This window comes from Pleurodeles waltl, chromosome 6, assembly GCF_031143425.1.
Source record: "Pleurodeles waltl isolate 20211129_DDA chromosome 6, aPleWal1.hap1.20221129, whole genome shotgun sequence".
Classification (NCBI taxonomy): Eukaryota; Metazoa; Chordata; class Amphibia; order Caudata; family Salamandridae; genus Pleurodeles; species Pleurodeles waltl.
This window is the reverse complement of record NC_090445.1, coordinates 1543541579-1543565966: the sequence shown is the minus strand read 5'-3', so window position 1 is coordinate 1543565966 and position 24388 is coordinate 1543541579. Positions and strand designations below refer to the sequence as shown.

At 47.1% G+C, this 24388-nt stretch overlaps 1 long non-coding RNA gene across 1 annotated transcript in view; it reads left to right on the top strand.

The window, feature by feature from the left end:
* Positions 1-24388, top strand: part of LOC138301090 (uncharacterized) — a 128885-nt gene that overhangs the window by 44509 nt on the left and 59988 nt on the right. The window lies entirely within an intron of this gene.

Here is a 24388-nt window from a genome sequence, read left to right as displayed (position 1 = left end):
CGAAGGTAAGTAACTCGTTCTTCTGATGGATACAACTACCTGTGGATTCCTCACCTAATGAATAGAGTCCCAAAGCAGTACCACGCCCGGTGGTGGGTGCCTAAATGGTCAAACCAAGAAATCCTGCAGCACTGACCGTGCAAAATGACCGTCCCTTCTGACCTCAGAGTCCAAACAGTAATGTTTCACAAAAGTGTGAAGGGACGACCAAGTTGCGGCCTTGCAGATGTCGACCACAGGAACACCCCTGGCCAAGGCCGAAGAGGCCGACTTAGCTCTGGTGGAATGAGCTCTAATGCCCTCAGGCGGATCCTTCTTTGCCAAAGAGTAACAGATTTTAATGCAAAGAACAACCCACCTGGAGAGTGTTCTCTTGTGGACTGCCTTTCCTCTCCTCTTGCCCACGTATCCGACAAACAGCTGATCCTCCAGCCTGATATCCTTCATTCTGTCGATATAGAAGCTCAACGCCCTTTTTGGGTCCAGGCGATGTAGTCTTTCTTCCTCCTTTGAAGGATGAGGCGGAGGATAAAACGTGGACAAAGTGATTGTCTGAGCCAAATGGAAGGGTGAAACAACCTTCGGAAGGAAAGCAGCCTTGGTCCTCAACACCACCTTATCCCCATAAAACGTTATATAAGGGGGTTTAACCGATAAGGCCTGCAACTCACTCACTCTCCTTGCAGATGTTATAGCTACCAGGAATACTGTTTTAATAACCAAATACCTTAAAGGGCAAGAATGCATAGGCTCAAAAGGGGACCCCATAAGGAAAGTCAGGACCAAGGACAAATCCCATTGAGGCATAACGAATGGTTTTGGAGGATATTGATTCAGAAGACCTTTCAAGAATCTGAGAACAATAGGGGATTTAAATAACGACGGTTGGTCTGGAAGACAAATGAAGGCTGACAAGGCCGACAAATAACCCTTAATGGTAGCCACTGCACAACCTTTCTGCGCTAGAGACAGTGCAAAAGACAAAACATGTGACAGATGAGCATGTAAGGGATCAATCTGTCTCTCTCCACACCACATAACAAATTTAGACCACCTATTAGCGTAGATAGATTTAGTGGAGTGTCGCCTGGCCGCTAAGATAACATCCACTACATCAGGCGGGCGAGAGAAGGAACTCAGGTTGCCCCGTTCAATCTCCAAGCATGTAGGTGCAGACTCTGGAGGTTGGGGTGTAAAACCTGCCCCTGCGACTGCGAGAGGAGGTCTGCCCTGAGAGGGAGACGGAGCGGAGGGCACAGTGAGAGTTGGAGAAGGTCGGAGTACCATACCCTCCTTGGCCAATCCGGAGCTATTAAGATGACTTGGGCCCGGTCTTGGCGAATTTTCCTCAACACTCGAGGAATCAAGGGTATGGGGGGAAACGCGTAAAGCAACTGGTCGCACCAGGTTATCTGAAACGCGTCCCCCAACGCTCCCTGCATCGGATACTGGAGGCTGCAGAATAACGGGCAATGCGCGTTCTCCCGAGTGGCAAACAGATCTATCCGAGGAAACCCCCACATCTGGAAGATTAAACAGACTTGATCTGGATGGAGACGCCACTCGTGGTCTGCCGAGAATTGGCGACTGAGACTGTCCGCACGTACATTCAAGACCCCGGCCAGATGATTTGCCACCAAGCAAATCTGATGGTCCTTTGCCCAGGACCATAGCCGAAGAGCTTCTCTGCAGAGAAGGTACGACCCTACTCCTCCCTGTATGTTTATGTACCACATCGTGGTAGTATTGTCCGTCAGGACCTGTACCGACTGACCACGAAGGGATGGGAGGAAGGCCTTGAGAGCCAGACGTACAGCCCGTAACTCCAACAGATTGATATGAAACACCTGTTCCTCTGGAGACCAAAGCCCTTTGATCTCCAGATCCCCCAGATGAGCTCCCCATCCTAGGGTGGAAGCATCCGTTATTACCGTGGCCACTGGTGGCGACTGCGCGAACGGCTTTCCCTGTGAAAGATTGTTGCCCGCAATCCACCACTTCAATTCCACAGCAGCATCTCTGGAGATCTTGACAGTACCTTCTAAATCTCCCTTGTGATGAGACCACTGCCTTCGGAGGCACCACTGAAGAGCCCTCATGTGCCAGCGAGCATGCGTGACCAACAGAATGCAGGAGGCGAACAGACCGAGCAGACGAAGGACCTTGAGGACTGGAACTACCGCTCCATTTCGAAACATTGGAACCAATTCCTGAATATATTGAATCCGCTGAGGCGGAGGAAAGGCTCGACTCAATGTTGTATCCAGTACTGCCCCTATGAACAGGAGGCGCTGAGAGAGCTCCAGGTGAGATTTGGGCACGTTCACCGAAAAGCCCAGGTCGAACAACAACTGGGTTGTTGACTGCAGATGATGCAACACAAGCTCCGGGGACTTGGCTTTGATCAACCAGTCGTCCAAGTAAGGAAATACTGCTATCCCCTTCCTTCTGAGCTCCGCCGCAACCACTGACATCACCTTTGTGAAGACTCGAGGTGCTGAAGTAAGACCAAACGGGAGGACCGCAAACTGATAGTGCTGCGACCCTACCACAAACCGGAGATACTTCCTGTGCGACTTGAGTATCGGGATATGAAAGTAAGCATCCTGCAAGTCGACGGACACCATCCAATCTTCCTTGTTCAACACCAAAAGCACCTGTGCTAGGGTCAGCATCTTGAACTTTTCCTGTTTGAGGAACCAATTCAAGATCCTCAGATCCAGGATTGGTCTCAACTGACCATCCTTTTTGGGAATCAGGAAGTATCTTGAGTAACAACCTCGACCCTTTTCCTGCTCTGGGACCAACTCTACCGCGCCCTTTGAAAGGAGGACTTGAACCTCCTGTTCTAGCAACAGGAGGTGTTCTTCTGAACAATAAGATGGGCGGGGCGGGATGAGGGGCGGGAACTCCCGAAAGGGAAGGGCGTAGCCTTTTCCCACAATGCCGAGAACCCAAGTGTCCGTTGTGATAGACTTCCACTTGTGGAGAAAATGCTGTAATCTTCCCCCTACAGGAGAGGAGTGAGTGGGAAACGGTGGAAGCCTAAGGCTGCTTCCCCTGCTGCACCCCTCCAGAGGACGAGGAAGAGGCAGAGTGCTGTTGAGAGGCTCCTCTGGTACGGACCCCACCCCTCCCCCTCCCTCTAAATGACCTATAGGGGAAGGAAGAGGCGGGTTGCTGGAACCTCCCCCGAAAGGAAGAGGAAGAAGAGCCACGCCCAAATCCCCGAAACCTCCTGAAAAATCTAGAAGAGGCAGAGGAAGAAGGAGCTTGTAGTCCTAACGATTTGGCTGTGGCTCTGCTCTCCTTAAATCGTTCCAAGGCCGAATCTGCCTTGGCTCCAAACAGTCTGTCCCCATCAAACGGGAGGTCCAGCAGGGTCGACTGCACATCCGCAGAGAACCCTGAGTTTCGGAGCCAGGCCTGTCTTCTTGCCACCACAGCCGTGCCCATCGCCCTGGCCACCGAGTCGGTCGTGTCCAGCCCAGACTGGATAATCTGGGTCGCGGCAGCCTGGGCGTCCGAGACCACATCCAAGAGACCCTGGGGGAGCTCCGTAAATGAAGACGAAATATCATCCATCAGAGCATGGATGTACCTCCCCAGAATGCACGTTGCGTTGGTGGCCTTCAACGCCAAACTGCATGACGAAAATATTTTCTTGGACTGCGCATCCAGTTTCTTGGAGTCTCTGTCTCCAGGCACCGTCGGGAAGGAACCAGGCGCTGACTTTGAGGAACAGGAGGCTTGCACCACCAAGCTCTCCGGCGTAGGGTGTCTAGAGAGAAAGCCAGGGTCAGATGGTGCAGCTCGATACCTCCTGGCCACAGCCCTATGAACGGCCGAGGAAGACACCGGCTTCTTCCACACCTCCAACACCGGATCCAGCAAAGCCTCATTAAATGGCAAGAGAGGCTCAGCTGCAGCAGAGGCCGGATGCAATACCTCTGTCAGCAAATTCTGCTTCGCCCCTGCCACCGGCAAAGGCAGGTCCAAAAAGCTTGCTGCCTTTCTCACCACAGCATGAAAGGAAGCAGCCTCTTCCGTATATTCCCCTGGAGATGAAAGGTCCCACTCAGGGGAAGTGTCCAGCCCACTGGCTGTATCCAGACCATGCAGTCCGTCTCCAGAGTCCTCAATCTCTCCCTCCTCTAGGACTCGCTGGTACTCCTGCTCTTCTAAAAGACGGAGAGCACGCCTCCTCGAATGAAGTCTCTCCTCGATACGCGGAGTCGACATGGCCTCCGCCGACGTCGAAGAACGGCGCCGATCTCCAGAAGCATCTGACGCCGCGTCCGGCGCCACAGGCAGCTTCGGCGCCGAGGCAGGAGCCGGAGGACGAGGTCTTGGAGCCGATGGACCAACCGGAGTCACAGGGCAAAATCCTGACTTCGACGGAAGGGCAACCTCCGGGGCCGAAACATCCGAAGCCACCGGAGCGGCCACCGACGCCGGCACCGGCGCCGAGCCCACATTCCCAAAAGGGAGAAAGGGCATAAAGGGTGCCGGCCGAAGAGGCGCAGGATCACCCAACGAAAAGGCCAAGGGCCCCGAAGGACCAGCCGGAGCAGCTCCTGGAGCCATCTGCTGAAAGATGGTATACATCGCATTAAGAAACGCGGTACTATCGGCTCCAGGAGTGGGAAAAGCCGGATACTGGGGTGCCTGGATCGAGGGCGACCCCGACGCCGGCCTCGACGTCTGCGACGCCGGAGAAAACACAAGAGGCTGCACCACCTCAATCACCGACGCCTGACCAGGCGAAGTCGGTGACGCCGGAGAGGGCAACGGCGTCGAAGGATGCGGCGTGACCGTGGGGCTGACCTCCCAAGTCTTCCGACGCCGAGCCGAAGGTGACCTCGAACGAGACTCCTTGCTGGAATGACGTCGTGAGTCTCTACGGCGCCGGGAGTCTCGATGACGCCGGTGAGACCTTGGCGAAGAAGACTTCTTATGATGTTTCTCCTTCTTCTTTGACTTTGCCATGAATAACTTGGCCTCACGCTCTTTGAGGGCCTTCGGATTCATGTGTTGACATGAATCGCAAGTCGAGACGTCGTGGTCGGAGCTCAAACACCATAGACAGTCGGAGTGAGGATCTGTAACTGACATCTTGCCCCCACACTCTCGACAGGGCTTGAAACCCGACTTCCTCTGAGACATTATTACCGCAGAGAAGACTACGCAGGAGACAATACACTGTAACCACGAAGGTAACAGTAGCTCCCTCGAAGATAACCGTTTCGAATGCACGGAAAAAAGGGAACTGTCATCGGCACGTCGGCGAGGACCTCTTATTGCCTGTATGACGTCAGACGGCGTCGCGTGGGCAAGAGTGACGTCCTCGTCGACGTGCAGAGACTAGTAAGAAGATTTCCGTCGAATGCTGGCGCCATGGGAGTATTCATTAGGTGAGGAATCCACAGGTAGTTGTATCCATCAGAAATAAACTTGCTCCCCATAAATAAATAAAATTATAATATAAAAATCCCTGGTCTCTAGGGTGTTCTGCCCCCCCCCCCACCCCGGGGGCAGATCGGCCTAATTACAATAGGCCGATCTGCCACCAATGGGGGGAGAGATGGCCTACGACAAACTTGCCCCCCCCGGGGAGCGACCCTTACCTAAGGGGTCGCTCCCCTCACGTGAAAGGTTTCTGCCACTCTTGAGGGCACTTTGGCCTAATCAAAGTAGACCGATCTGCCCCCAAGGGGGTCAGAAATGACCTAAATACAATTTGCCCCCAGGGGAGCGACCCTTGCCTAAGGGGTTGCTCCCCATATATAAAAAAATAAAGTAAACAAATAAAAAAATATCCCTGGTGTTTAGGGGTTTCTGCCCCCCCGGGGGCAGATCGGCCTAATTGTAATAGGCTGATCTGCCCCCAGGGGTGCAGAAAAGGCCTACAAATATTTTGTTCCCCTGGGGAGCGGCCCTTGCCCAAGGGGTCGCTCCCCTTTTGTATAAGTATAAATAAATGTAATAAAATCCCTGATGTGTAGTGGTTTCTGCCCCCATTGGGGGCAGATTGGCCTAATAAAAAAAGGCACGGCAGAAAAGGCCTAAAAGTAATTTTGCCCCCAGGGGACCGACCCTTGCCTAAGGGGTTGCTCCCCACATATAAAACTATAATAAAAAATAAATTAAACAAAATAATTATCCCTGGTGTCTAGCGGTTTCTGCCCCCAGGCCAGTTTGGCCTAATTATAATAGGCCCATCTGCCCCCGGGGGGGGGGCAGAAATGGCCTAAAAATAAATTGCCCCCAGGGGAGCAGCTGCTCCTCTTATTCAATAAGTAAAAAAAAAATGTTTTTATAAGTCCCTGGTGTCTAGTGGGCATTTCAGCAGAAATGCAGACAGAGACATCAAAGGAAAGGACTTTCCTTTCCTTTGATGCCTCTCTCGGCCCTTCCACGTGATCGGAGGAGAAATGCTTTTGCATTTCTCCTCTGATCCGTGCTAGAAGCTGAGCTTCCAGCGCAAGGGGTAGGCCTCTGATGAGGTCAGCGCGCGATCGCACAGTGATGTCATCAGACACCACAGGGGGGTCAGGGTGGCCATCCCTGCCCAGGGGAGAGGGGTGCGAGGCCCCCAGGGGGAGCAATAGGGCTTCCCCCGAGGGCCCCTACTTGGACGTAACGGTCACGTCCTGGCACCCGTGCGGTGCTGCACAGGACATAACCGTTACGTCCGAGGCACCCGATGGGTTAAAGCTCTAAACATTAGACATTTACAATTGTTATCTGAAATCATACTGTATCTGTTTTTTTTATATATTTAAAATAAACAATATGCAGATATGACCTTAGGATGGCAGGATGAGAGAGATAGGTCACCTTCACTGGAAAAGATGTCTCAGGACTGCCTGGCCCACAGCTACTTCTCCTTAAGACACTGCATCTAGGCATTAATGTCTGGTGAATTTGTGGCAGCTTTTCCATGTTGCTGCCCAACAAATGTCATGGAGCGGCGCACCTGCAAACAGTGCTGCGGATGATGATACTGCCCTTGTAGAGTGGGCACGAACAGAAGCTTGTAGCGGCTTGCCCGCTGCTTGATGGCAAAATCAGATTGTTGAAGAAATCCATTTTGCGATGCTCTGTTTGGACAGCGGTTGACCATGTCTAGGCGCACTGTAAGCCACGATCAGCTGATTAGTTTTGCGAAAGGATTTGGTCCTCTCCAGCTAGAACGTTATGCATATTTTTATATCTAGTGAGTGTAGAGCCTTCTCCGCTGCAGTTGTCGGATTTGGGAAGAATGTTTTCACACTTCGGTGGCTTTTGGAGGCTTCTTGATATCTTTCTTTATTTTATCAATACTATCAACAAGTTTTTTTCTTTTTCTTTCAGCCTTGAGAAAGCCCCGGCTTATAATGCCAGAGGGGGCGAAACACGTGTTGGCTGTTTCTTTTCTTCCTCTTGTGCCATTATTTTGGATGTTGCTTTCGCTAAAGGAAATGAAGTGTCTTTCTTTGAACGTTTGGAAGTAAAATAATGTTTGAAGAAATAATGCAATAAACCTTGAATTTGACTGCTCCAAGAATTTTGTGTGGGACCTTACCTCTCTTCTACGCTGCCAACTTGCATAGTATCAGCATTTGGTGTTTGGGTGGTGAAAAGTTCGAGGTTGGGTGTCCCCACTGAGCAAATATGTGGTTGACCATTCAATGATCCAGTTCCCATTTGTGGCAGACTAATTTTAGTCTGCTGAGAGAGTCTGCTATCTTGTTCTGATTCCCTGGGACATGTACTGCTCATAGTAGTACTCCATGCTGTATGGCCCAGTCCCAACTTCCTGTGCCTCCTTGGAGAGGGGAAAGGATTTTGAACCTCCTTGTTTGTTGAGGTAATGCATTGTAGTGGTATCGTCTGTTCTTATTAGCACCTCCAAATTGGCTACCCTGGGAAGGAATGCCTGCAATCAATCATCAATCAATCATGGATTTGTAAAGCGTGGCTAATCACCCATAGGGTCTCAAGGTGCTGAATGTAGACGTGCTCCTCAGTTGAAGAGCCAGGTCTTGAGGTCCTTCCTGAACTGCTTCAGTGATGCGGTCTGCCTGAGCTTGAGGGGGAAGTGTGTTCCGGTGTTGTGCAGTCCGTCGCAGAGGGTGGAGTGGGAGACGGTGTCAAATGCAGCGGAGAGGTCGAGGAGGATGAGTGCGGCAGTGCCTCCACGGTCCAGTATGATTTGTATGCCATGGCTGCTAAGAGTGCGGTTTTGGTGCTGCGGTTACTTCTGAATCCAGACTGGGAAGGGTCTTGGATCTGGTGTCTCGAGGAACTTGGTGAGTTGCTCGTTGACGGTTTTCTCCGTTACCTTGGCTGGGAAAGGGAGCAGAGAGATGGGTCTGTAGTTCTTCAGCTCCCTAGGGTCAGCAGTAGGTTTCATGTGAAGCGGGCTGATTTTGGCATGTTTACAGTCTGCAAGGCTGTAAGGCTAGGTGAACTGCCTTTAGTTCTAGTAGATCGATGTGCAGTTTTTGAACAGGTGGTGGCCATTTGCCACCGATTTGCAGGTCCTCAAGAACGCTCCCCAACCTTTTAATAAGGCGTCTATGGTGATAACCCGTGCAGATGGCCAATGTTGGAAGGAGAGGCCAATGGAAAGACGATGCGTTTGAGACCACCACCCCAGAGCTTTGATCATGGCCGGAATTATCTTGATGTGGTCATCGAAGCTCCCTGTGGCTTGAATCCATTGCAGGCTGAGTTGTTCCTGGAGGGGGTGCATTTTCAGTCTGCAAAACGGTACTAGAGGGATATATGAAGACATCATCCCCAATAACGACTTGTAAAGGCGTACTGAAATGAATTTTGAACTGACTTTGCCAGAGGTATTAGTCTTTGCTGTCTTGCAACAGTAGGGCAGGCTATGCTGAATTGGGTGTTCAGGTTTGCCCCTTGAAAAGTGATCATATGTAATGGTTGAGGTTTGGACTTCTCCTAATTTATGATTAGACCCAAGCTGTTGAGTAAAGCAACGCACTTTTTGTTGACTTGCGTGCTGCTGAGGTTTTGCTTTTATTGGCCAATCGTCTAAGTATGGGACTAGTTGGTGCCTTTGTCTCCTTAGGAAAGCCAATGTGAATATCTTGGAGGCTGATTTTAGGCTGAACGGAAGGACTCGAAATTGGAAATGGCTGACGGCTACCATGAATCTTAGATACTGTCTATGGGCTGGATGGATTGGGATGTGGAATTATGCATCCTTCACGTCTAGGGTAGACAGATAGTCTCCATGGTTCAACCAGAGGAGGAAGTCCTGGGGAGTTATCATGCTGAAAGATTTCTTTTTCAGATAGGTGTTTAACTCTCTCAGATCGAGGATGGATCTCCAGTCTTTCCATTTCATGCGAATGAGTAAGAATTTGGAGTAAAATCCTTTCCCTCGTTGCAACAGTGGAACCTTTTCTATTGCACCAATGAGAAGCATTTTGTTTATCTCCGGGAGGTATCTGGACTAACTCCAGTATATGTCCTAATTGCACCAGTTGTAAGACCAACTGGTCCGATGTTATGGATTGCCACTGCTTGAGAAATAAGGAGATTTTGCCCCCTAGTTTAAATGGCGCATGTTTTGGGGTAGCCAGAGCCCTGGATGGATCATAGTCTGCGAGCTGACTCTTTTGCTTGACGAGCTGGTTGTCCTCAGGAGGTAGCTCTATGGTAAGCTGCTTGTGGAGGTTGTCTTTGGGACTATTGCTGGCGAAATTGTTGAGAGGTGTAAAATTAATATCTGTACTTTTGATAGTCTCCCCTACACAAAGGCATCCCACGTCCTCTTGTGCCACGAAAGGAAGACTTCCGAAACTGTAGCATCCCTAAAGATTTAGCCATCCCTGTGTCTGATTTTACAGTCTAAAGGGTTTCATCAATATGCTTTCCAAAGAGCGCTTGTCCATCAAACGGAATGTCTAGTATCTTATTTTGTACCTCCGGGTGAAACGATGTGGCCTTCAGCCAACATTGTCTCCAGAGGACAGCAGCCCCTGCAAGTTGATGAAATGCAGTGGTGGCTATGTCCATCGCACATTCAATAATTTCTGACGATGTGGGTTCCCCTTCTTGCAATATCTTCTTAGCCTCTGGTTTAGTGTCCTCCAGCAGTTGTTCGATATATAGGGTGATGTCAGCCCATAACTGTCTGTTGTATTTTGCTTGAACTGCTGGAGAGTTGTCAGATCTTAAAGTTAGACTGGACATTGAAGAGAATGTTTTGCCGATATTGTCTAACCGTCTTCCTTACTTATACAGAAGTTCAGATATTGGTGTGGAGGGATTTTTGGACCTCCTCTGGACTGCTTGTGTTACCACTGAGTCAGGATGAGGGTGAACAGTTAAACATAGTGAGGCATCTTCAGGTGCTTTATATTTTTTTGTCCAGACGCGGAAGCACTGCTGTGACCATCGCTGGGTTTTGCATGGCCTTTAAACCTTCTTCACATATGTAACTGACTTTTGGCAAGGAGCGTACAGACCTTTGGAATGGCTCCTTGAAGTCATAGAGAAAGCAATCAGTTTGCTTGGATGGCATGGGACGTGCAAATCATTTGGCGGCCCTTTCCATAAGATTATGGGATCCTCCAATGTCCTCTGGAGATGAGTCTACCTTTGAAGGTGAAGGAGATGGTGGAGATGGAATTATATATTCAACCCATTCCGATTGGTTGTCGAGAGGCTTGCCTTCCTCTTGTTCTCCTTCAGAGATGTCCATGTCCTGTGAAAGGGCCATGTTAGGTGTGAGGACGTTAGCCAATGGTAAACCTGTGGGCCTCTGATGCGGGGAGGCTACGCGAGGAGCTGGCGATGTTATTGATAATACTGACTGAAGTGGTACTTCCTCTTTGGGTGGAAACTACTTTCTGTAGTCAGCCAGCATGGCCTGTAAGTCCATTATTAATGTATTTGGTATATAGAATCCTTCCTCATATGGTTGTTCCTGTGGTGCATAATACTGTGGATCATATGCTTCACAGTACTCGTCATCATCTTGGTATTTTACATTTAATTGTGAGGGACTATTCCCTTTTCCAAATGGACCATCATCATCAAATTATTGGCCCCCTTCAAGCAGATGGACTGGTATCAAAGGGGTTACCTTACTTTACGAAGTATGCTCTGACGTAATCCTTGGAGTTTCCTGCCTTCTATGGACTTTTTCGCTTGTCAACGGGATCGTCGACGAGTTCGTTGATGGTGTTGTAGACGACTTCATCGACGGTGTAACAGGTGCACTTGTCGTTGTTGTTTTCATCGTACACAATTTAGAAGATATTTTATCCGTCAACGGCTTCTTGGATGAGGCCACCGTCGACAAGGTTGTCGTTGAAGAGGACGGCAAAGAAGAAACTAGGGTTACTGTTGTGGATGACATTGCAGTATATGCCTTTGTCGATGAAGATGTTGCCGACAATGGATAACTCGTCGTCGTTGTTGGTAGGGTAGTCGTTAGGATCGACGATGAAGCTGTCATCGACAATGGAACAGACCTCGCCGTTACTGTCATTGACGAGGTTGTTGTCAATGCTGGGGATGTTGAAGATGGTCTGTCTACTGGAGGAGCAGGGTAAGGCTTCTTAAAAGCATGAGACACCAATAGGTGGAGTAGGAGGCACAGATGATGACTTTCTAGCCCCTTCTGAGCTGCTGTTATGTCCTCTTTAATCTTTAGGGGAGCGTTTATGAGGAGGTGAAGAAGGGCTGTGGTCTTTTTGTAGGCCTTTCTTGGCTGCTCTGAGGAGGACCTTGACTGAGGTGACCTCACTCTTTTCTGTGATCTTCTGGAAGAAGTAGAAGAGTCGTCACTCTCAGAGTCAGAGACTGGCTTATCCCTCGACTCATTTTTTTGCAGCCATATCAATAATTTGCTTTCCCTGTCCTTTAAGATTTTGGAGGGAGAGGTACGACATACCTTACAATCCTTTGCAGAATGGTCCAGATAAAGGCAGTGTATACAGTTCTGGTGAGGGTCTTCAGACTGCAAACTTTTATGACAACGGGTTTTACAGGATCTGAATAAACCCTTTCTTTCCTTGTCAAACATGGTGAAAGCCTTGACAGGTAGAAGTAGAAATCAGTTGAGAAGAATTAGATTATTTTGGATATCCAAAAAAACAGTAAAAAGCAGAGCAGATCTCTGTGGAGACTCCCTAGCATGATGTGGGGTAGAAAATATGAGGGACTGGAGGTTCTCTCACGATGGTTCTAGAGGATGGTGTTGCCGGATTGGTGGATTCTCAAGTTTGGTCCTTTTTTTCCTCAAAAAGGCTCTAATAGAATGCTAAACCAAGAGGCCTAGGGCCTTTAGGTTTAACCCTATGTCAGTACTACTTAATAAAAGGTATCGGGGACTCCCATCTCAACGGCGGGGAATGATTCAAGCATATGAATCTATGAAAGTTCCAATACTGGAGTAAAAATGCTGATAGAGTTGTATATTTGGTTTTAACTGCTGGGGCGACCATAGGTATTGTAAGTTATACATGAGGTCCTCCGGCAGATTAAGTGATGGTGTCTTTGTCAAACCAGAAGGAAGCCTGCAGATCAAAACTGAGGTGTAGTGGCCGAGCTCTGTGCTAGTCCTGCAGCTGAAATAACAAGAGCTGCTGTAAAGTGTAGATATTAGGTGTATCAGCATAGTTATGAATGGGTCTAAGACCCTTAACAATGGATGTCATGGCAAGCTCTAGGCCATCATTTAAAGGCACTGGCAGAACTGTGGCTCAGTGCTTGAATGGAAAATGAAACTTTTCTGCTGGTCAGGATCTTCCTCTCTTCCTAACAATTCTTGTCCAGCCCTCTACTGTAAGTATTCTTTTACCACATTTTGCTCTTCCTCACCCATAGCAACCTACGAGTGGTCCGACTTCCCTTTCTCCTCTCCTCTGTCCGTCCCGTTTTCCTCCTGCACTACCTTCCTTCTGTTTTCTCCTCCTCTCTCAGCCTCTCCTCAGTAGTACCCTCGCTATCTATCCTGCCCTCCAGCCAGGGGCATAGTTTAGTCAGTGAGATTCACGCAGTCAGAGCCTCAAATTTCCTGACTAAAAAAGCACAGACTGTGGGGTGGAGGGGTGAGATGCCAAGGTTCGGTATAGACTGCTGCTGTGATGAACATGGTCAGTACGGATTTGCTTTAAGCGGGACTCTGTGGAGAGTGGCACAGTGTGTGAAAAAAATGGGTTGGAATGCTAATCGAGTTATTGCCAGTGGTTATAATATTTGCAAGTATTCCACTTTTTGGTGTTTGATTGCCAGTAGTATTCCAAAAAGTAGTAAATTTACACCCATTCAAGGAGCATTTTTATGGGCCCAGATTTACTGTTCTTTTGGTAACCAGTCACTATATATATATAAATATATATATATATATAAATGGAAAATGTCACTTACCCAGTGTACATCTGTTCGTGGCATGAGACGCTGCAGATTCACATGCTGTGCATTATCCTGCCATCTAGTGTTGGGCTCGGAGTGTTACAAGTTGTTTTTCTTCGAAGAAGTCTTTTCGAGTCACAAGACCGAGGGACTCCTCCCTTTCGGCTCCATTGCGCATGGGCGTCGACTCCATCTTAGATTGTTTTCCCCGCAGAGGGTGAGGTAGGAGTTGTGTATATAGTAAAGGTGCCCATGCAATGGAGTAAGTATGTAAGTACATAATGTGATTAAAAGTGATATATATTTACAAATGTACAAGTTTCATCAACATATAATATACAGTTTTCATCAACTTAAACAGCTATAGGCTCCCGGGGAGGCGGGAGGGCGCATGTGAATCTGCAGCGTCTCATGCCACGAACAGATGTACACTGGGTAAGTGACATTTTCCGTTCGATGGCATGTGTAGCTGCAGATACACATGCTGTGCATAGACTAGTAAGCAGTTACTCCCCAAAAGCGGTGGCTTAGCCTGTACGAGTGGAAGTTGTTTGAAATAATGTTCGTAATACTGCCTGTCCTACTGTGGCTTGTTGTGTTGTTAACACATCTACACAGTAGTGTTTTGTGAATGTATGAGGCGTAGACCACGTGGTTGCCTTACAGATTTCTGTCATAGGTATATTTCCTAGAAAGGCCATTGTGGCGCCTTTCTTTCTAGTGGAGTGTGCCTTTGGGATAATAGACAGGTCTCTCTTTGCTTTCACATAGCAGGTTTGAATACATTTCACTATCCATCTGGCAATGCCTTGTTTGGATATTGGATTCCCTGCATGAGGTTTTTGGAAGGCTACAAACAATTGTTTTGTTTTGCGAAATTGTTTTGTACTATCAATGTAATACATTAGTGCTCTTTTGATATCTAATGTATGTAAGGCTCTTTCGGCTACTGAGTCTGGTTGTGGAAAAAAGACTGGGAGTTCCACTGTTTGGTTTAGGTGGAACGGTGATATAACTTATTGGTAAAAATTTGGGATTTGTACGTAGAACCACTTTATGTTTGTGTATTTGTATAAAGGGTTCTTGTATAGTAAATGCTTGTATTTCACTTACTCTTCTAAGGTTAAGTATTGCATTTCACAAGAGTGCATGGGTTCAAATGGTGGACCCATGAGTCGTGTTAATACAATATTGAGGTTCCATGAGGGAACTGGTGGTGTTCTTGGGGGTATGATTCTCTTTAGACCCTCCATAAATGCTTTGATGACTGGGATTCTAAAGAGTGATTTTGAATGTGTAATCTGCAGATAGGCAGATATTGCTGTGAGATGTATTTTAATGGACGAAAAAGCTAGATTTGATTTTTGTAAGTGTAATAAGTAGCTTACAATGTTTTTTGCGGACGCATGTAGTGGTTGAATTTGATTATTATAGCAGTAATAAACTAATCTTTTCCATTTATTTGCATAACAATGTCTTGTAGTAGGTTTTCTTGCTTGTTTAATGACCTCCATACATTCTTGTGTAAGGTCTAAATGTCCAAATTCTAAGATTTCAGGAGCCAGATTGCTAGATTGAGCAATGCTGGATTCGGGTGTCTGATCTGTTGTTTGTGTTGAGTTAACAGATCTGGTCTGTTTGGTAGATTGATATGAGGTACTACTGACAGATCTAGTAGTGTTGTGTACCATGGCTGGCGAGCCCAAGTTGGTGCTATTAGTATGAGTTTGAGTTTGTTTGACTCAATTTGTTTACTAGATACGGAAGGAGTGGGAGAGGGGGAAAAACGTAAGCAAATATCCCTGACCAACTCATCCATAACGCATTGCTCTTGGAGTGAGGGTGTGGATACCTGGACGCGAAGTTTTGTCATTTTGCGTTTTCTTTTGTTGCGAATAGGTCTATTCGTGGTGTTCCCCAGCTTTGAAAGTAAGTTTGTAGTATCTGGGGATGAATTTCCCATTCGTGGGTTTGTTGGTGATCTCGACTGAGATTGTCGGCTAACTGGTTTTGAATTCCTGGGATGTACTGTGCTATTAGGCGAATGTGATTGTGGATCGCCCTATGCCAAATCTTTTGTGCTAAGAGACACAGCTGCTGTGATGAGTGTGTCCCTCCCTGTTTGTTTAGGTAATACATTGTTGTCATGTTGTCTGTTTTGACAAGAATGTGTTTGTGGGCTATTAACGGTTGAAATGCTTTCAATGCTAGAAATACTGCAAGTAGTTCCAAATGATTTATATGAAGTTGGCTTTGTTGAGCGTCCCATTGTCCCTGTATGCTGTGCTGGTTGAGGTGTGCTCCCCACCCTATCATGAAAGCATCTGTTGTGATCACGTTTTGAGGTACAGGGTCTTGGAATGACTGCCCTTTGTTTAAATTTATAGGATTCCACCATTGAAGCGAGGAGTGTGTTTGGCAGTCTATCAACACTAGATCTTGAAGTTGACCCTGTGCTTGTGTCCATTGTGTTGCTAGGCACTGTTATAAGGGCCGCATGTGTGGTCTTGCGTTTGGGACAATGGCTATGCATGAAGACATCATGCCTAGAAGTTTCATCACAAACCTCACTTGATATTGTTGGTTTGGGTGCATGTTTAGTATTAAATTTTTGAATGCTTGTACCCTTTGTGGACTTGGAGTGTCAATCCCTTTTTGTGTGTTGATTGTTGCTCCTAAGTATTGTTGTATTTGACACAGTTGTAGATGTGATTTTTGGTAGTTTATAGAGAACCCTAGCTGGTGAAGGCTTTCTGTGACGTATTTTGTGTGTTGAAGACACTGTTGCTGAGTGTTGGTTTTTATTAACCAATCGTCTAGGTAAGGGAATACGTCCATGTGCTGCCTCCTGATATGAGCAGCTACTACTGCAAGGCATTTTGTGAATACTCTTGGTGCTGTTGTTATCCCGAACGGTAACACTTTGAATTGGTAATGCACGCCTTGGATTACAAACCTCAAGTATTTCCTGTGGGAAGGATGTATGGGTATGTGGAAGTAAGCATCCTTGAGATCTAATGTTGACATGTAGTCCTGTTTGAGCAAGGGAATCACGTCCTGAAGTGTCACAATGTGAAAGTGATCTGATTTGATGTAAAGATTTAGTGTTCTGAGGTCTAATACGGGTCTCAGTGTTTTGTCCTTTTTTGGAATTAGGAAATACAGGGAGTAAACACCTGTTCCTTTTTGATGGTTGGGTACTAGTTCTATTGCTTCTTTTTTTAACAACACTTGGACTTCTAGTTGTAACAGATCTAAGTGCTGTTTGGACATGTTGTGTGCTCTTGGAGGCACATTTGGTGGTATTTGTAGGAATTCTATGCAATAACCATGTTGGATAATGGCTAGGACCCACGAGTCCGTAGTTATGTGTTTCCAATTCTGGTAATAATGTGTGAGTCTCCCCCCAACTGGTGTTGTGGGTTTGTGACGTTGGAGTCACTGTTTAGTTTGTGGGGTTTTGGGGCTTTGGAATTTCCCTCTCGTTTTAGGGAACTGTCCACCCCTATATTGTCCCCGAAAGCCTCCTCTTTGGTATTGGCCCTGGTATGTGGGTTTGGCCTGTGAGGTTGAAGGCTCTGTGTTTTGGGCCCGAAACCCCCCTCTGAAGTGTGGCTTCCTAAAAGTGCCTCTGCTCTGTGGGGAGTAGAGGGCGCCCATGGCTTTGGCCGTGTCAGTGTCTTTCTTTAGTTTGTCTATTGCTGTATCCACCTCCGGCCCAAACAATTGTTGTCCGTTGAAAGGCATATTCAGCACAGCCTGCTGGATCTCTGGCTTAAATCCGGAGGAACGTAGCCACACGTCTCCGAATGGTGACCGCCGTGTTTACTGTCCTGGCTGCCGTGTCTGCTGAGTCCATAGCCGACCTTATTTGATTGTTGGAGATGGTTTGGCCCTCCTCTACAATCTGTTGGGCACGCTTGTAGAACTCTTTTGGAAGGTTGTCAATGAAATGTTGCATTTCGTCCAAATGTGCCCTGTCATATCTTGCCAATAGAGCCTGTGAATTGGCAATTCGCCATTGATTGGCTGCCTGTGCTGCCACCCTTTTGCCTGCAGCATCGAATTTCCGACTTTCTTTGTCGGGTGGTGGTGCGTCCCCAGAAGTTTGTGAGTTCGCCCTTTTCCGGGCTGCTTCCACTACCACTGAATGCACTGAATAGGTCTATTTGCGGTGTTCCCCATCTTTTGAAGTAAGTCTTTAGTATTTGGGGATGAATTTCCCATTCGCGGATCGGTTGGTGATCCCAACAGAGATTGTCGGCTAACTGGTTTTGAATTCCTGGTATGAACTGCGCTATTAGGCGAATGTTGTTGTGAATCGCCCAATGCCATATCTTTTGTGCTAAGAGACACAACTGTGTCGAGTGTGTCCCTCCCGGTTTGTTCAGATAATACATTGTTGTCATGTTGTCTGTTTAGACAAGAATGTGTTTGTGGGTTATTAAGGGTTGAAATGCTTTCAACGCTAGAAATACTGCTAGTAGTTCTAAGTGATTTATATGAAGCTGTCTCTGCTGAGTGTCCCATTGTCCCTGGATGCTGTGTTGGTTGAGGTGTGCTCCCCACCCTATCATGGAAGCATCCGTTGTGATCACGTATTGAGGCACTGGGTCTTGAAAAGGCCACCCTTTGTTTAAGTTTATAGTGTTCCACCATTGTAGCGTGGTGTATGTTTGGCGGTCTATCAACACTAGATCTTGAAGTTGACCCTGTGCTTGTGACCATTGTGATGCTAGGCACTGTTGTAAGGGCCGCATGTGTAATCTTGCGTTTGGGACAATGGCTATGCATGAGGACATCATGCCTAGTAGCGTCATCACTAATTTTACCTGGTACTTTTGTTTTGGGTGCATGGCCTGTATTACGTTTTGGAATGCCTGTACCCTTTGTGGACTTGGAGTGGCAATCCCTTTTGTTGTGTTGATTGTTGCTCCTAAGTACTGTTGTATTTGACACGGCTGTAGGTGTGATTTGATGTAGTTGAGTGAGAAACCTAGCTTGTGAAGGGTTTCTATGACATACTTTGTGTGTTGTGAACACCGTTCTTGCGTATTGGTTTTGATTAACCAATGGTCTAGGTACGGGAACACATGTATTTGCTGCCTTCTGATATGGGCTGCCACTACGGCCAGGCATTTTGTAAAAACTCTTGGTGCTGTTGTTATTCCGAATGGCAACACTTTGAACTGGTAATGTACCCCTTGGATTACAAACCTTAGGTACTTTCTGTGAGAAGGATGTATAGGTATATGGAAGAGTTTTGTCTTTTTTGGGTATGAGAAAATACAGGGAGTAAACTCCTGTTCCTTTCTGATGAATTGGTACTAATTCTATTGCATCTTTCTGCAACAACGCTTGGACCTCCAGTTGTAATAGATCCATGTGTTGTTTGGACATGTTGTGTGTTTTCGGTGGGACATTTGGAGGGAATTGTAGAAATTCTATGCAATAACCATGTTGGATAATGGCTAGGACCCACGTGTCTGTTATTTCCTCCCAGTTTTTGTAAAAATGTGTTAGTCTCCCCCCCCCACTGGTGTTATGTGTTGGGGATTTGTGACGCTGAAGTCACTGTTTATTTTGCGGTGTCTTGGGACTTTGGAACTTCCCCCTAGTTTTAGGGAATTGTCCCTCTCTGTATTGTCCCCGAAAACTTCCCCTCTGCTATTGACTCTGGTAAGTGGCTTTTGTTTGTGAGGTTGAGGGTTCTGTGCTCTGTCCTCGAAACCCCCCTCTAAACTGTGATTTACGAAATGTGCCTCTGCTCTGTGGGGAGTAGACTGCGCGCATGGCTTTGGCCATATCTGTGTCCTTTTTAAGTTTCTCGATAGCAGTGTCCACCTCCGGCCCAAACAACTGCTGTCCGTTAAAAGGCATATTCAGCACCGCTTGTTGAATTTCCGGCTTGAATCCTGAGGTGCATAGCCATGCGTGTCTCCGTATGGTGACCGGTGTATTTACAGTCCTAGCAGCTGTGTCAGCTGCATCCATTGCTGACCGTATCTGATTGTTAGAGATACTCTGGCCTTCTTCCACCACTTGTTGGGCCCTCTTTTGGAACTCTTTGGGAAGGTGTTCTATGAAATGTTGCATTTCGTCCCAATGAGCCCTATCATATCTAGCCAGCAAGGCCTGTGAATTGGCAATGCGCCATTGGTTGGCTGCTTGTGCCGCGACCCTTTTCCCCGCTGTGTCGAACTTGCGACTTTCCTTGTCGGGTGGTGGTGCATCTCCCGAGGTGTGTGAGTTCGCCCTTTTGCGAGCTGCCCCTAATACCACTGAGTCCGGAGTTAATTGCTGCGTGATGTACACAGGGTCTGTTGGTGGAGGTTTGTACTTTTTCTCCACCCTTGGAGTAATGGCCCTGCCTTTCACAGGCTCTTGAAACACTTGCTTTGAATGTTTCAGCATTCCCGGTAACATAGGGAGACTCTGGTACTGGCTATGTGTGGACGACAAGTGTATTAAACAAAAAGTCATCTTCTATTGGTTCTGCGTGCAGGGTGACATTGTGAAACGCGGCTGCTCTTGACACCACCTGTGTGTAGGCAGTACTGTCCTCAGGTGTGACGGTCTCGCTGGATAACAGTCGGGACTGTTATCTGATACTGGCGCATCATAAAGATCCCATGCGTCAGGATCATCTTGACTCATTCCCGTACGAGTTGGAGACTGCATCATTGGTGTAGTGGCTACCGGTGATGGTTGTGGTGAGCGTTGTGGTGATGGTGGCGGAGTTATTTGTTTTGCCACCTTTGCTTGTGGTTGCTTGTCTTTCTCTTGGAAGGCAAGTTTCCTTTTAATTCGGATTGGAGGGAGAGTACTGATTTTCCCTGTGTCCTTCTGAATGTAGAGCCTCCTTTGAGTGTAATCTGGCTCCCCTGCCTCTAGCTCCTGTCCGAATCTATGTCCTTGCATCTGTGAGGACAGGCCCTGTTCCTCGGTGTAGGAACTTGGTTTCGGCTCCGAGGCCGGATGTTTCGGTATCGAAACCTTTTCGACCGTCTTTTTCGTCTCCGAAGACACTTTCTTGCCTTTCAGTGTTCAGATCTCTCGGTGCCGACTCATTTCGGTGCCGCTCTCTCGGTGTCGAGAGTGCTCTGACCCGGTGTATCGGGGTCGAGTCTGTTCTGTGCCGGTATCTCAACCGGAGTCGGATGACTTTGACACATGCGTGCCCTTTTTCAGTGCCGATGGTCAGTCACCTAATTTTCGGGTTAAGCCATGGCCTGTTGGCGGTGGCGTCCCCTGGGCTTTAGTGAATTTTCCATGAGTTTTGGGCAGTGACGTCTTACTCAAGGTTCTCGGCGTCTGTTCGGGATCGACCTCGTCCGAGTCCGAATCCGCGATGGAGAAGGTTTCCTCTTCTTCCACGTGCTGTTGTCCTGCCGACGCCATTTGTAGTCTTCTTGCTCTTCGGTCTCTTAGCGTTTTCCTCGACCTAAACGCTCAACAGGCCTCGCAGTTATCCTCTTTGTGTTCGGGAGACAAACACAAATTACAGACCAGATGCTGATCTGTGTAAGGATACTTGTGACATTCAGGGCAGAAGCGGAATGGGGTCCGTTCCATTAGCCTTGAAGATGCACGAGGTCGGGCCGACCAGGCCCCGCCGGGGAATCGAAAACCCCAAAGGGCCACCGGAGCTCTTCAAAATTCGGTGTCGATCTGTTGTAACTAACCCGATACCGAACGCAAACAATACCGTCGAATTTTCAGAGATTTAACTAACTTTCCAAACCGAAACACGGAGCGAAGAGGAACACGTCCGAACCCGATGGCGGAAAGAAAACAACGCCCATGCGCAATGGAGCCGAAAGGGGAGGAATCCCTCGATCTCGTGACTCGAAAAGACTTCTTCGAAGAAAAACAACTTGTAACACTCCGAGCCCAACACTAGATGGCTGGATGTGCACAGCATGTGTATCTGCAGCTACACATGCCATCGAACATACATATATACACACACACACATTTACGTTTTCACTCGAAATGAGTATTTGCAATACAATAGGTCTTGCATTTGCTTGAATTAGAGCTATAGGTGTTGTAAATTCATAACTTGACTTTTCTTGCCACATAAATTGGTCGACCCTGCCTCATAATTTGGTCTTTTCCGGCCATATAATTCCAGTAGCCCTTCATATAATTAAAGCACTTCCATTAGCCTTCTTCCTCTGTCTGCAGCCAAAAATGAAAATGCTGCCATTTAGCATCCTAATTTAAATCTGCCATGCTGATTCCCATAGAATACTACTTTCACCACCCCACCATCAGAGTTGCTGGCTGGCTAACACAATTCCCCCAAAAAGCCAGAAACAAGATAGCCAGAGAGAAGTGACAAGAGAAATAAACTAGAAGGGTTACCTAAACAAATCAAGAGTGTTCAAACAGTCATAATGTAATTATGATGTTGCATTAGCCTGAATCACTGTCATAACTGCAATAAGGAGAAATTAAAACATACAATTATCACGTAAACCAAATAAAAACTTTATCAGAAATTAACTTTGGCATTAAACTGTAATGCTCAGAATAGCCCCTAGAGGACACCACAATGAAAACAGCATTTGTAAGAAACATGGTCATGTAACCATATAGTTAGCCCCTAGAGGGCATAACCACATGAAAAGAAAATGCCAGAAAGTAATGCACTGTAACCATATATTTAACCCTTAGAGGGCATTGTGCATTACACTTTAAGGCTAGCAGGACTACTGCAATGAAATTACAAACAAGGCCTTCAAAACACAATTATTCCATGCTGTGAAACAAAAGTTCCAACCATGAGGGTGCTTAAAAAGGCAAAATGGTGCAAGGGGTTATAATTTTGGGGTGCCTACTAACCTAGTGTGGGGACCCAGAGATTATGTAGACAGAAAGAGCACTTTGTCGTGAACGTTTTGGTGGTGGTCCCATTGTCCTGAGTTATGAGTAAAAATGTTTTCTAAAGGTAATGGCCTGCAAAGCATTATGGATTGACTTTCCCAAGTGCAGTGAATACTGTAGTGTTGGCTCTCTAGCTGTGTCGGGAGAGCCGCTTTGAGGATTTCTGTGTTTTTTTTTAGGTAAAGCATTTATTTTACTCTCATGCTGTTGCTCCTTTTTGATCTTCCCACTACCACCCAGCACACATCTTTCTTTCTGCTCCCATTCCTCTTCTCTCAATCAAACCTACATTTGTCCCCTTCCTGTTTTCCTTTGCCTTCCTGAACACACCTTATCCCACTTCCCCATGCTCCATCCTTGCTTGTTCCCCTTCTGCTCCCTCTCTTTCCTCTCCACCTGCCTAGCACAGCTTCAATCAACCAAATATCACTTGATAAACCGCAGAGCTGCTTCTAACATAAGCTACCTGGCACTCAAGCAGACAACCAAAGGCTAGCCAAAATATCTTAGTTTCCTTTTGAAAGTGGCCAATTACTCAGCCCAAAGCAGACTAGAAGGTAGGCTGTCACATAAGTTAACTGTTAGAACAGCAAATAAACTACCTCCACAGCAGGACTTGAAGAATTTTGAAATCTGTAGGAACTCTCTCTAGAGTCTACTGGTCCAATCTGTTCATCAAAAAGTGCAGGGCATCTCCATGGAAAGCTCTGAAAGCCAGCGTTGGAGCTTTAAATTTAATGCCCTGCTCCACCGGGAGCTTTGCAGATGTCTCAGCTATGGAGAGATGTGATAGAAGCGAGGGACTCTCCTAATGTCTGGATGGTGCGTTCTGGATTATCTGTAGTCTGTGTATCAGATTTACGGGGAGGCCATGGTAGAGACTATTTGAATAGTCCAAGCGCAAGGTGACTAATGAATGGATTAGTTTTTCTAGTCTCCTCAGGGACAAAATGCAGAAACTTCTTTAGGATTTTCATTTTCATGAAGCAAGATGAGAGATCTTTCATTTAAGAGCATGTAGTTGAAAATTATGCCAAGATTTCTGGCCAAAGGGGATTGGAGTTGGAAGAGGATTAAGTTCAGAAGGCCACAATAGGGCCGGCGGGGTGGTTCACTCTGACTAAAAACCAGAACTTCTGTTTTAGTGGAATTGAGTTTAAGGCAAATTTGTCCATCCAAGCCAAGACTCCTCCAAGGCACTCTTTGAAGTTGTAAAAAGCTACCTCCAATTTGTCTTGAAAGGAAAAGAGCAGCTGAGTGTCAGCAGTATACAACACAACCTTAACACCCCAGTTTTCAATAAAATCCACCAAAGGGGAAAGGTAAAGACTGAATAAGAGCGGGCTCAGGGTAGATCCCTGTGGGATGCCACACTGCAGTGGTTTGGGTGATTTAAAAAAGAATGTAAATACACCCATTGGGCTCTGACCCATGAGAGAGACTTGCCCTCTCCCCCTTCTATTCTTTCTCCTGCCCTACTGAAGATGATACCACTCTCCTGCTGCTCTCACTCCATATACTAATCTCCCTTCTGGGCCCAGCCACCGACACTGTACCAGAGTACAACCAGGGGGTCTGGTCAGAGCTGGACTGGGGCTATGTGGTGGAATAGAAGAGTAAGGTTAGACAGCGAGCCTCAGGTGCAGCCTCTGCCAGGTTGGTGGTGGGGTGGTGCTACAGTGCTTCTTACCTCCATATGTTTGGTTTCTGTAGAGAGGCATGAAAGAGGGCTTCGGGCAGTGCAAGTTTTAGCTCCCGGGGTAACTTATCATTTTAGAATTACCTGAGGTCATGTTCCTGAATCCTTAAATGTTCTTCAGTGAACCATTCTCCCTGCCTCAGTAGAAGTGCTGCCATTGAGAGGGAGACTTTGGGATAAATAGCATTTCCGGTGCACTGACAGATTTCCACCCTTTAAGCAGCATTGCAGAAACAGAGTAATGCAACCTTTACTGGCGTAGCCCTGTATTTTTAATCATAAAGTGTTGGTTTTAGAGGACGAACAGAAACCAACGAGGGTGCCGTTATTCTCAAATACTCCCGCTTTACTGGGGTCACCAATGGCCTTTGTGTCTTTCACCACATCCCCCAACCCAAACCTGACTGGGTTCAC